Consider the following 12,128-nt stretch of genomic DNA (forward strand, 5'->3'; position numbering starts at 1 on the left):
AAAGCATGCCAACCTAACTGTAAATCATGTCCTTTCAACTTGAGTAGTCTATCATTATCTAAAATTATCCATTCTTTTATCCAGACTAATCCACAGGCTCTATAATACAACACCCAATCTGGGAGACCAAAACCTGTGAGGAAGAACTAGATTGTACCAATTGGGGGCATTCCCAACCCTTGGTATTGAGAGCTTTGGAATTAATCAATGTTCTTTGGAAAACTGTCCCTGGATAGTGGAAAGAAAAAGAAAAGAAAGGATAGTTAAAATCCAATATTTAGTCCCAACTGTGTTAGACCTATTGCATGAATGAAGCTTGTTAATGCAACACTAGAGGTGGGATTTTGGGATTTCAGAGAAATCATAGAAAAGTGACGTTGGAAGGGGCCTACAAGGCCATCAAATCCAACCCCTTGCTCAGTGCAGGAATAGAATCAAAGCAGATCTGCCGGGTGATTATCTAAGTTTTTCTTGTATACCTCTAGTGTTGAGGCACTCACCAACTCCCGAGGTAACTGGTTTCACTGTTGTACTGCTCTAACAGTTAGGAAGTTTTTCCTGATAGTCAGCCGAAATCTGGCTTCCTTTAACTTGAGTCCATTGTTGCATGTGCAGGACACACAATTTATTTAGCTACAAATGCAATGATTCTCCATTTTGGGAGTTTCACTTGACAGACAGACACCTAAATGTTGCTCACATGGGAGCAAGCCCTGAACTGGAAGGATTTGATGCTTAGCTCCTCCTGTATTGCAGTCCAGCAAGAACACTCCCAGCTAGCAGTTGGGCAGCAACTGAAAGCTTGGGCAGAGCTAGGCCTAGAGCTAGACCTTCCATTGCAAGTCTTTCACCCAGGTGTGTGACATTTTGATGTCCGTAAAGTGTTTGTCAGTCACGTAGAACTCCCAAAATGAAGAATTACACGAGTTGTAGTCCCACCCCACCCCTAAAAAAAAAATCCAAACAAAAAACCCAGTCTCGAACAAGTATTGATTCAGTGAGTCAACTGTAGTTGGAGCCTACCATGAGATCTAGCTGCAAACTTTATTTAATTGTGTAAATCAAAAGATTTCCTAGTGGACCAGAACTTTGACATCTAAGCATCTAAATTCTTCTCTTCATATATTATGGATACTGTTTTCGTAATAGTGGCTGGGGTCGTTTGTTTGTTTGCTTGCTTGCTTTAAGCCTTCTAGCAGTGTCCATTTTGGAATGGATAGAGCTCCAGGGTGGGAATTTCCAAGCCCCTTATTAAGCCCTCGGATGGGGAGAAGTGATGGGGGAGGAAAACACCAGGCTTCTTCCAACCCAGATGTTTGCCCTCTAACCTCCCCTTTTAGCCTGAGTGCCAACATGAGGCAGCAGCATGGGGGAAGCACCCAGAAGCATTGTAAATGAAGTGACCTAATTGCAGAGGCAAAAAAAAGTATAAGGCTGCTGCCTTTCTGCGTGTATAAATGTGTGTGCATGTGTAAAAGAGTGCACGCGCGCATGTGTGTGTGTGTATTTCTTTAATATACATGAAGCAAGGTATGATGGCTAATTTTCAGCTTCTAAAATATGCAGCTCTCATTGTCAAAGGGTGGGGGGCGAAGCCTCTAACATATGCAGACCGAGGTTCATTTAATTTTGTGTGCATGAGGAATCTGGAACTGCATGGAGAAAAATTGCCAGTCTGAATCAGAGCATTGGTTCATCACATTTGGTTCTTGCCTTCAGCGATGGTGAAAGCCCTGACACTCCAATGGAAGGCAATCTACATTACACACAACACACCCAGTCACTTTAGCACATGGGGGGGGGGAAGAGGACAGAAATTCTCTCAGGCCCCTTCAGGCCATTAGCTGGTATGAGAACATGCTTTGATGTCATTTATTTATTTATTGCCTGCTTTAATCTCTACGTACGTAAGTGGGGATTTTAAAAACAAAACAAAATATTTTATATGTGTTGAATGTTCACTCTCCATGGGGATACAGATGGGGACGGAGTTGCATTTCGGTACCTATAACAAAGCTAATTCACATTGACATTGTTTACCACCATTTTATTTTCCCGCAACTCTTCTCTGGGCTTTACGAGATGCAATGTCACAGTATCATTGCTCTCCAAATGTACAAACCATTCCATCTGACCACTGTCTTCTCGCTGGTGGGGGAACAGATGAGGTTTTGCACTTTGGAAACCAGCTTGGGAGAAACTATTGTAGAAAGCTCATTGGTTTTAAGGGTGCCAACTGGCCAAGCCAAAATTGTCCAAAAATGACTCAGGCTGACCATCTCAGCTACATCTTCTTCCCTGAGATTTCAGGGCTGCTACCTAAGACCTTGAGGCATGCATTTGTGATGGCATGGCAGCAAAAGGAATACATTTCTCTGTGTGGCAGAGAAAAAAGGAATAACATGGAGATGTAATGATGACTTAAAAGGACAATAGGTAAAGGTAAAGGTTGACAATTTTTGTCCAGTTGTGTTCAACTCTGGGGGGTGGTGCTCATTCCGTCATGTGGATTCGATCTTACGACGGCTGGTCTTCTGACCTTACAGCACAGAGGCTTCTGCGGTTTAACCCTCAATGCCACCACGTCCCTAAAAGGACAATGGGTTAGGGCAAAGAAGGGCCTACCACCCAAATTCTCTTGGGAAGGGTTTGCAGGCTGAAGTTACAAAGCACCGTGGGAAGCAGGTGTATATAGAAAATGGATACATGAGTAAACCTGGATCTGCTGAAAGGTCTTTGACTAATCTGTGGTGTACCAGGATACACCCTCAAATAAAATCAGGGTTGCCAAATTAGGGGCATCCTTTCCCTTAAGATTTTGGGACCAAACCCTGAGACCTGGGAAACAAATTCTAAATCCTGAGTCTCCGGGCTGTGCACCCAACACTTGTGGACCAGAGGGAGGCATTTTAGCTCAAAATGTTAGGGGGTGTCCCTGAGCCCTGACATAAGCCATCTGTGATCATGGTTATGGGTGAGTGGCAATGGGAGATACAAACCAACATTCTCTGGAATCAGGGGAAATCCACGTTTGCCCGGTCTATGCCAACGTTGTGCATGTAGAGTGATTTCCATCCAGTCTCTGTCGCAGTGTGTGCTTCTTGTCTTAAAATGCACAAAAATCCATCTTTATTTTTGTATGTATCTTTCCATAATGCACGTAATTTTTTTTTCTAAATCTATGAATTTTGACTTTTTACTTTTTTGAGCCAAGAGTTGTATTGGCAAAATCTGGGGATGTGCAAAATTAGTAGGATCCTTGTATCCCAATCTTTATATTTGTCCAGCAAATATCAGTTAAAAGCTGTACAAACACCTGAACCAAAGACTGAACAAATTTCTGCAGTATCCTAGATCTGGAGGACTAATGGTTCCCTCTTCCTTCATCAGTAACGTATATGAAATGATATTTCGAAAGAAGAAAGAATAGCACTCCTGCTTTATCGCAGATAAATCAATGCTGAGTGCAACTAAATTTTTGCCAGTGAGGGATTCCATCTGTCCTTCCACATTGCCAGCTACTATGGCATTAATTTTGTTTCGTGATGGACATGAACTGCAGTGTGTCGGTTTGTGCCAGTTCATTTACTGGCCAAACAATTAATGTTATTATTCATTTATTTCCATTTATATGCCACCTTTCACCCAGAACTGGGACTATAGGTACAAGTTAACCCCCCCTTTTTTTAAAAAAAAAAAGAGATAAAAGTAGAGATAAAATATAACCAAGTTTGACATATAATTCTTTTTGTTGGTGGTGGCAGTGATTAGAAAACCGCAATAGTCACCCTGTCCTCATCACTTTACATTGGATAAAGATACAAACAGACACCAAGGTTTCAGAAGACAACAGAATTGAAACGTTCAATGGAATTATTATTTTTTAAAGTTTGCCACCAAAAAATTTGCGGGAAAGGAAAAACATCTCCATCATGGGGAGGAGATAACATGGAAAACCCTCTCATCCATCATTAAAAGCAGAGACAACATAGAAGTTGTATGACAACAGATATTAGATATAGACATAGATATGCCTTCTATATGTGTGCAGTGTTGTTTCCGAGATTCTTTTCTTCTCTGTTGTCCAGTCATCATCATCATCATCATCATCATCATCATCATCATCATCATCATCATCATCATCACACAAACCTATTTTTACTCTTTCTGTTTTTCATTTTAAGTGCTGCTGTTCATGAAACGTAATGGTTGACCTACCTCCAAGCCAAGTTGGGGAGAAGGACAGAACAAGCATGTCATTAAAAAAACATATTGACCTGCAAGGTGTGTGGTTTGGGGTAGACCATTGGCTCCTCCTGCTAGCCTCTCCGTGTGAGTCTTTCTGGAAGGTAGCTTTATTGGCATGAAATGCAGAGGGCTCGGAGAAACAGAACTTGATGGAGTGTCCTCTCCTCACAAGATCAATTTCTATTAGAATTACAATTTGGGGACAGGTTTGTTCTGTTTAGTTGTGTTTTTTTTTAATTTTGCTTCTCTCTCTCTCTCTCTCTCTCTCTCTCTCTCTCTCCCCACATCCCTTTTTTCCTGTTTGGTTTTTTTTAAAAAAAATATCTGTCACACCCCACTTTCTGCCTTGACCTCTTCCCTCCGGGCGTCTGCTGGAGCCATGTGTGTAAGGCCTGAGGTCCCCTGTGTCAAATGTCAGACCTTGTACGGAGCTGTCAAAGAAGAGAATGGGCTCAGATGATTGATGACTGGAAAGCTTGAAATCCAAACCACGGCTGCAAATGCTGCTTTGACGAAAAGAGAAGGAGGTGGGGGGGAAAGAGAGGGAGAGAGAGAGAGAAAGACCAGGGCTACCCACAGTGGTCCCACCAAGGTCAGCTCACATTCCATTACACCCACCCGCTTTGGCGTTTCTAACAAGCCACTGTATTCACAGAGCTTTTCCCCTCTGTTTTCCTTCTCTTGCCTCTTCTTGTCCGCGCCCTCCCTCTCCTTTAATTTGCCTGCCAAAATTTTTCCAAGCCCTTCATCCCCATTTATTTATTAATTAATTTTAAGGAGGAGAAAGAGAGGAGAGACTTTGGCTTCTGCCCTTCTCCCCTCCGCCAACCCTCTCCCCTCTTCCCAGCCCTCCTCCAGGGCTGCGTTCTCTCCGAGATGCCACAGGCTGTGTTTTTTATGCTGCACAAGTTAGATGACAAGATTATTAATGGGAGCGGGGCAATGTCATATCTGATTTCATGCATATTCATGAACAGTGTCATGCAGCTGGGACCGTGCGCCACGGGGAAAAAAAGAGAGAAGAGAATAAGTTTTCCACCCTCTCCCAGCTGTGAAGAATCTGATGGTGGAGATTAAGTCTGAATTGTGGTCTTTAGGGTTACGTTTAAAAAGAAAGCGGTGGGCGTCAGGCATAATCCAGAAAGGAAAAGTCTGATCCTGGCCCACAATCATCAAGTGCTCTTATGATTGATTGATTCACTGATTAACACCCCATGAATTAACTCGGGACCTTATGAACAGGTGGAACTGAGGTTTATGAAGGATTGTTGTCATTATTGTTATTAAGATGGTTTTCATTGGTTTCATTCTTCAAGAGCATTTTTTCCCCCAAGGATCAAAAACGAGGGCGATGTTGATCATGGCTTTGTCTTTGGAGAATGTCACGTGGTGGCTTCATTGCATATTAAAGAGCCATTTAACTGCACCCCTCCAAAAAAAAACCCAACAAAGAATAACCAATAATCCATACAAATAACTCATCAACCAAGGAAAGCACTCCCACTATGTTTGAGTGTTATGCAAGGTTTAATTGATTGATCATGAAAAGGCAGCTGCTAATCAAAAGCTACTTGATTGGTTAGAATTCCCTTGGGGAAAGGCCAAAGAGAATGTAAGGAGGGTCTTGATATACTGCATTTTCAGTCCACCCCAAGGCATGTTGGTCTGTTAAAGATCGACCCTTCACTTAATTTTGGTGATTTGCTGCATTACATATCTATAATCATTCCCCCCAGCCCTTTGTTATTTAAACCATTAAAAAAATATATATACCATTTTTCTCATTCAAACCAGCAAGGAAGGGTGGGGGAGGCAGAAACTCCCGATGAACAGATTAGAACAAGGGGAAGAACATGACAGCAATATCAGAACAGAAGAAATAACATGTTAATGGCATTCAATATTCTTGCCGTGTCTCGTCATCAGCATTTTTATTGCCACTTTCTCTCTGAATAGAGTATCAGAATTTATTGAGCCAATATGTCTCTATCAGCTTTGATAAAATATATTTTATTCAATAAGATATGGAATAATATTTATCTATGGACTCCCAATGGTGGCTGCCGAGCAGAAAGATATTACAGGTGCTAGAAGACCTGCAGTACATGGGGCTCAGTGGTAAAGTATGTGGCTTTCATGCAGAAAGTCTTGATTCATTTCTAGGTATCCATCAGTGAGGCGGGGAAAAGTCACAGAAATCCTGGGGAGCCACCACCGGTCCTGAGTCCCAAGCCCCAAGCCTGAGTGATGTGTTGCGTTTGAATCATTGGAAAAGAAACCGAGTCAAGTGTGAATCAAGTGACTGGTGTGTCTTAAGTCTGGCTTCACAGTGAGACTGGACAAGATGGACTAGTGTTTTGACTCGGTTTTGAAACCATTTGGTATATAATGTGCCTTCTTCTCACCTAAAACATAAGATGTTCCTATGGCTGCCAAATGCCCATCTTGCTTTACTTGGCCAGTTATGTGCATCTGTGTATGCTTTGGGGGTAACACCGAGCTCTTCAACCCTTGGGATGGACAAGACCTGCAAAACACAATTTTCCACCTCAAAGAAACCGGAAAAATAGCTATAAAAGGGAATGTCTTTGTGCCGTCATCGTTGCCCCTACCACCAAATGTCATTTCTGAACATATCACATTAAGCCTTTGGTTGCATCTATCCAAACCAATTTGCTAAACTCCCTCTAACCAGTGGCTTCTTTGGTAGCCAAAGGCAGAGCAGCCCATGCATCTGTGAAGCTGCTCTTCACAGGCTAATGACGACACATTACACCACATCATTTAACCTAGGCTGTGTCTCTCAGTCTCTTGGGACTTCAGGCATACAAGGAAGGGTGTATGTGTGTATTTCTGAGCTCCAGATTCCATACTATTTTGACCATCCTTTCAGCCTATGAATTGGATATCGTCCCAACCTGGAAATGTTGCAACGTCGTTCAGAGGATTTATATGATGGATGTAAATGGTTCACAATCGGTTTCTTCAAGGAAACTGAGGTTAGACCATGTTACTTACTCTTTTCTGATTCTTGTCTTTGTCTCTGCCTCTCTTATTAATTCCACCTTGAGCCCTTTTACTAGATTTATTAAAAGGAGACAGGCATGCTGGCAAGTTTTTCAATCCAAGTCCTAAATCTGAGTCTTTGGTACCAAATGCCAAGTCTGAATCTGAAATCTCTTTGGTGCCAGATCCTGAGTCCCAAGCCCTAAATCCCTATTAAAGTCCCTATTTAAAAATGACAACAAGCTTTTTTACCCCTGGAAAAAGGGGAGGGGTGAGTTCCCAGCCATGAGTTGAGTACAAGTCATTGAAAAAAGCAACAACGTGTTGAGTCTGGGTCAAGTGGTGTGACTTAAGTCCTGCAACATGAGTCCATGAAAGAAGGAAAACAGGGCTTCAGGCTCTTAATACTTGTGCAGAAGAGGGAAGCTCTGGAGATGTAGGGCTTAGCCTGCTGAAATTTCTGGCCAGCGTAACTTCAACATTTTGCAAACACCTGAACCATAGGAGACGGGCCAATGTTTCCCCTCTGCTGAAGAGCCCTTACATAGCATCTCTCACTTCAGTCTCCCATGTGGGCTTCGCTTTTTAGGGCAGTGGTTCTTAACCTTTTTTTGAGTTGCGACCTGCTTTTATGATAGCCAAGTCACCTGTGACACAAATACCTGCCATATTTGCATGAAAAGGCCATTGTCCTCCTTCCAGGACATGGCGGTGCCATCGATAATGCTGCTGCTGCTCACGTTCCTACTGTTTCCACCACTGACTCTGTTGCCACCACTTCAAACCTAGGGAAGAAACAGGCGGGGGGAGGTTGAAGGTAGGTAGAAGTGAAGATAAAGGACTTGACAGATGGGCCAAGGGGTGGAAGGATATTGTGGTACCCAGGAAAGGGGGCAAAACCTTCATGCTGAGGGACTCCCCCTCAGAGACTGGCATAAAGCATTCCTTGCAGCTGCTGCAGAAGAGGCAAGCTGTTTGTTCTTGTGCCCCCCTCACAGGGTTTTGGTGTGTGTTTGAGTGGTGTGTATGTGTGTGTGTGTGTGTATAGGGGGAGGCTTTTCCTTTTCCTCCCCTTCTTTAGGCTCTACCAAAATAATGTATCTTGACTTTAAATCCCTTTCTTGCAAAAAGCTACAGCAATTGTATCTTTCCACTGGGTTTCTCTCTCTCTCTCTCTCTCTCTCTCTCTCTCTCTCTCTTTTTGTAAAAAAAAATAGTCTGCGTCATCCCTTCTCAGAAAGTAGAGGCTTCTTTCTCCCTCAGAGCATCTGTTTCTCATGCATACATGTACGCACAAACTTTAATATCCCATTCTGAAATGTCAAGGAAGAAATTATTTAACAACAGCTACAACACCTGTAAGGTGACACATGACCCCTCAGAAAACACCCCTAAGTGGGGAAGCCGCAGTTTAGGGGATGAGCATAAGTCTCTCTCTCTCTCTCTCTCTCTCTCTCACACACACACACACACACACACACACACACACACACACACACACACACACACACACACAAAGTACTGTAGTCTGTGCTCTTGGTAGAAAGTTCACCAAATGCTTATTTTTTCAACAACAACAACAAAACACCTACCGAAGGATGTGGGAGAGAAGCCTGTTAAGAAAATGGGCATATGAAAAGGCAGTTCATGTAGCGGGCTTTCCCTTTGGAGAACAAGGGAACATCTTACTGAATCTATATCTATAACATATCTATATGTTATCTATATCATAGCATCATGTATGTTAGACTGCCAAACTTACGTCTTAACTGATTCCAGGACGACAGTCACAAAGGAAGCTGTCAAAAGTCAAACTTTTTCTCCCTCTAAGTGCAATGTTATAAATTAGGTTTTCCTTCCTGAGCAGCTGCGGCAGGAGAAGATGTCTCTTTTGTCACTTTTTGATAAACTTGTCACTAATTGCTGAAAAGTAACAAATATCACGAATGGCTTTTTTTTTTTTTTTTTTAGGCATCGCAAACAAAATCAGGAAAAATAGTCAAACACCTTGTATATCATTTCCCCACAATGATGAGTAAATGTCGTTGACATGCAATAGTCCCAACATTGCCATAACTTTTTTGTGATACCATTTTACACATCCGTCCTTACTACGCAGAAGCACAACAAATAAAGAGTAGCGTCACTCTTTGTATTGTGTTGCTTCCAAGCCAACCAAGAGGTTCTTAGTGCCAGTGGAGCTGTGTCTTCAGTGAGAAGCCTTGGACTAGGAATGTGACCCACTTCTTGGATGGTTGGGAAGGATGAGAACCACGAATGCTGCCTTGTGGTCACTGATGGGAAGGGCTTCTCCAAACAAGGGGATTTGGTGCCGTTTGGTTCATGCTTAAAAGGTTCTTATCTTCAGTGTGATCCATCTTATCTCTCACTGGAGCAATCCTTCCATCCACACCGGAGATGTTTGTTTGTTTGTTTGTTTATTTGTTTGTTTGTTTGTTTGTTTATATCCCACCTATCTAGTCGGTTAAGACCACTCTAGATGTTCCTGCTCTTCTGTGTATCTCTAGGTATGAAAGCTATAGATCTGTAATTGGATTGCCTGCAGTTCTTTTGATGGGGAAGACTGTGAGATGATTTAATGGGTGGGTTGTGGAGTTATGTCCCATTCTCCCAGTCCTGTGTTCTCAGTTCAAACCTACATCCATAGTTGATAGGTTGTTTCCTTCCCCCCCCCCCAACATGCAATCACTCCCTCTTCTACCACGCTGGCTCTCTGCCAGCGCATGTCTTCGCCTCCAGGTTTTTACACACCCTTTCTTGGCTGACTCTTGCCTCACCTGGCTCTGTAGGAATTTTCTCTCTCTTTTTCTCTTGTTTACAAACTTCCCTTAGGGCATCTGCCTTGTCATTATAGCTTTTTTTCTGCTCCCTGCGGAGTGTTGGCTTAGCTTCCTGCCGCAGATTTCCAAGTGGCTTTGAATAACTGAAGATGGTAACAAAAAAAAATGTGTGTGGTGGTAATGATGATTAAAGAACTGATTTGCTTGAAAAGGTAACAGGAAAGGTTGTGTTATGTACTTTATAGAGGAACGCTGAAGGCATTCAAAAGGAAAATTGGACAGCCGTTGGTCAGGTCTTCTTTGATTTGGATTCCTGCATTGATCCGGTGGGTGGGGGGGTTGGACTTGATGGCCTTAAAGTCCCCTTCCAACTCAGTTTAGTTCCATTGGTTGAGATGTATCAGCCACTTCCCATTGCTTCCTTTCCAGTTGTTACTGGGACGTTCCTTCCATTGAGTAGGACATTTTTCATTAAAGATAAAGATAAAGGTTCCCCTTGACATTTAATCCAGTCGTGTCCGACTCTAGGGCATGGTGCTCATCCTCGTTTCCAAGCCATAGAGCCAGCATTTGTCCGAAGACAGTTTCCATGGTCATGTGGCCAGCATGACTAGACATGGAATGCCATTACCTTCCCACTGTGGTGGTACCTATTTATGTACCCACATTTTGCATTTTGCATGCTTTTGAACTGCTAGGTTGGCGGGAGCTGGGACAAGCAACAGGGGCTCACTCCGTTGCATGGATTCAGTCTTACGACTGCAGGCCTTCTAACCTTGCAGCACAGAGGCTTCTGCGGTTTAACCAGCCTTCAAAACAATCATTTGCTGGTCTGTCAGCCCAAGGATTAAGTTTTTAAAAAAGGGAGATTGAGGATCAAATCTCCCATCTCTTGAACTTCCCTCTAAGTCCATCCACAGCCCTTTGTACCCTTTTAATAAAACACCTAATTGCATGACACATTTCTTCCTCTACTTTTTTTTGTTTATCCAGTGGAGCACATAGCATGGATTGGGACAATGAAACTGACAAAATGGCCTTGAGTTGCCCCCAAAAAAAGATTTGAGGGATTTGTGGCTTTCCTGATATTGCTGAACTCTGAAGAAGGCAACCTTTGCCACATCTCAGGAAAAAGAGCATGCAAAGGACATCTGCTTTAGAAGGTTTAACATTGAAAAGGCAGCTGGGCTTCTCTAGAAGATCTATGGTGTGTGCGGAGGAACTGGGTACGAAACAACAAAATATGTTCCTTTTAGGGTTGCTAGGTTGGCAGCAACTGCTGGATAGCTCAGTGTTTTAGGTCTCTAGCTGTAAATCCAAAGACTGGGAGTTTGATTCCTCACTGTGCCTTCTTTACAGGTACTGGACGTGATGATCCATAGGGTCCATTCAGTCTGTGGAGTTCTAAAATTAATTTCCTTGAATTTCAAGATCAAAGGGCAGGTGCTTGTGAAGTCACTGAGGCCCAATGCTTACAAAAGATTGGCAAAGAGAGAGAGAGAGAGAGTAACTGAGAGAGGGGGGAGAGAGACAGACAAAGTAAAGCATGCATATATGCTTTTCAGCATGTTTAAACTGCCCTAAAGCCAAGGGAATTGACCCTGAAGTGTAGGGTCACCAGGTTAGTGGCATGTGTATGCCAAGGCTTGAGTTCCATAGAACACACCCTCAATCATGTATTTCAGGGCTGAAGCCTGACATCTGACAAACCTAGGTGTGTAATTTTGTGGCTCACTACCTATATTGCAAGTCACATCATCTTTCACCACTGTGTGTCAAGTACTGATACAGTCTTAGAGGCCAACGGCATGTGGAGGGCCAAAGTCCCCCACCCTGGTGTAAGCAGTGTTCACCCATAGACTCTACATACAGTGTGATGCTTATTCATTTGATAGGCCCTCACAACTGTATTTGAGAAGGCAGGCTGTCTCGTCTTGGAATTCAACATCTGGCCCATGTCCCAGTAATGCTAGCCCACAACCAATAAATACAACTCTTTTCATTCAGCCAGGGAACTTGTTTTATGCTATTGAATATATTGACTATATAATTGTCTTTTAGATGTAGCCATTG

Source organism: Pogona vitticeps, chromosome 12, assembly GCF_051106095.1.
Source record: "Pogona vitticeps strain Pit_001003342236 chromosome 12, PviZW2.1, whole genome shotgun sequence".
NCBI lineage: Eukaryota > Metazoa > Chordata > Lepidosauria > Squamata > Agamidae > Pogona > Pogona vitticeps.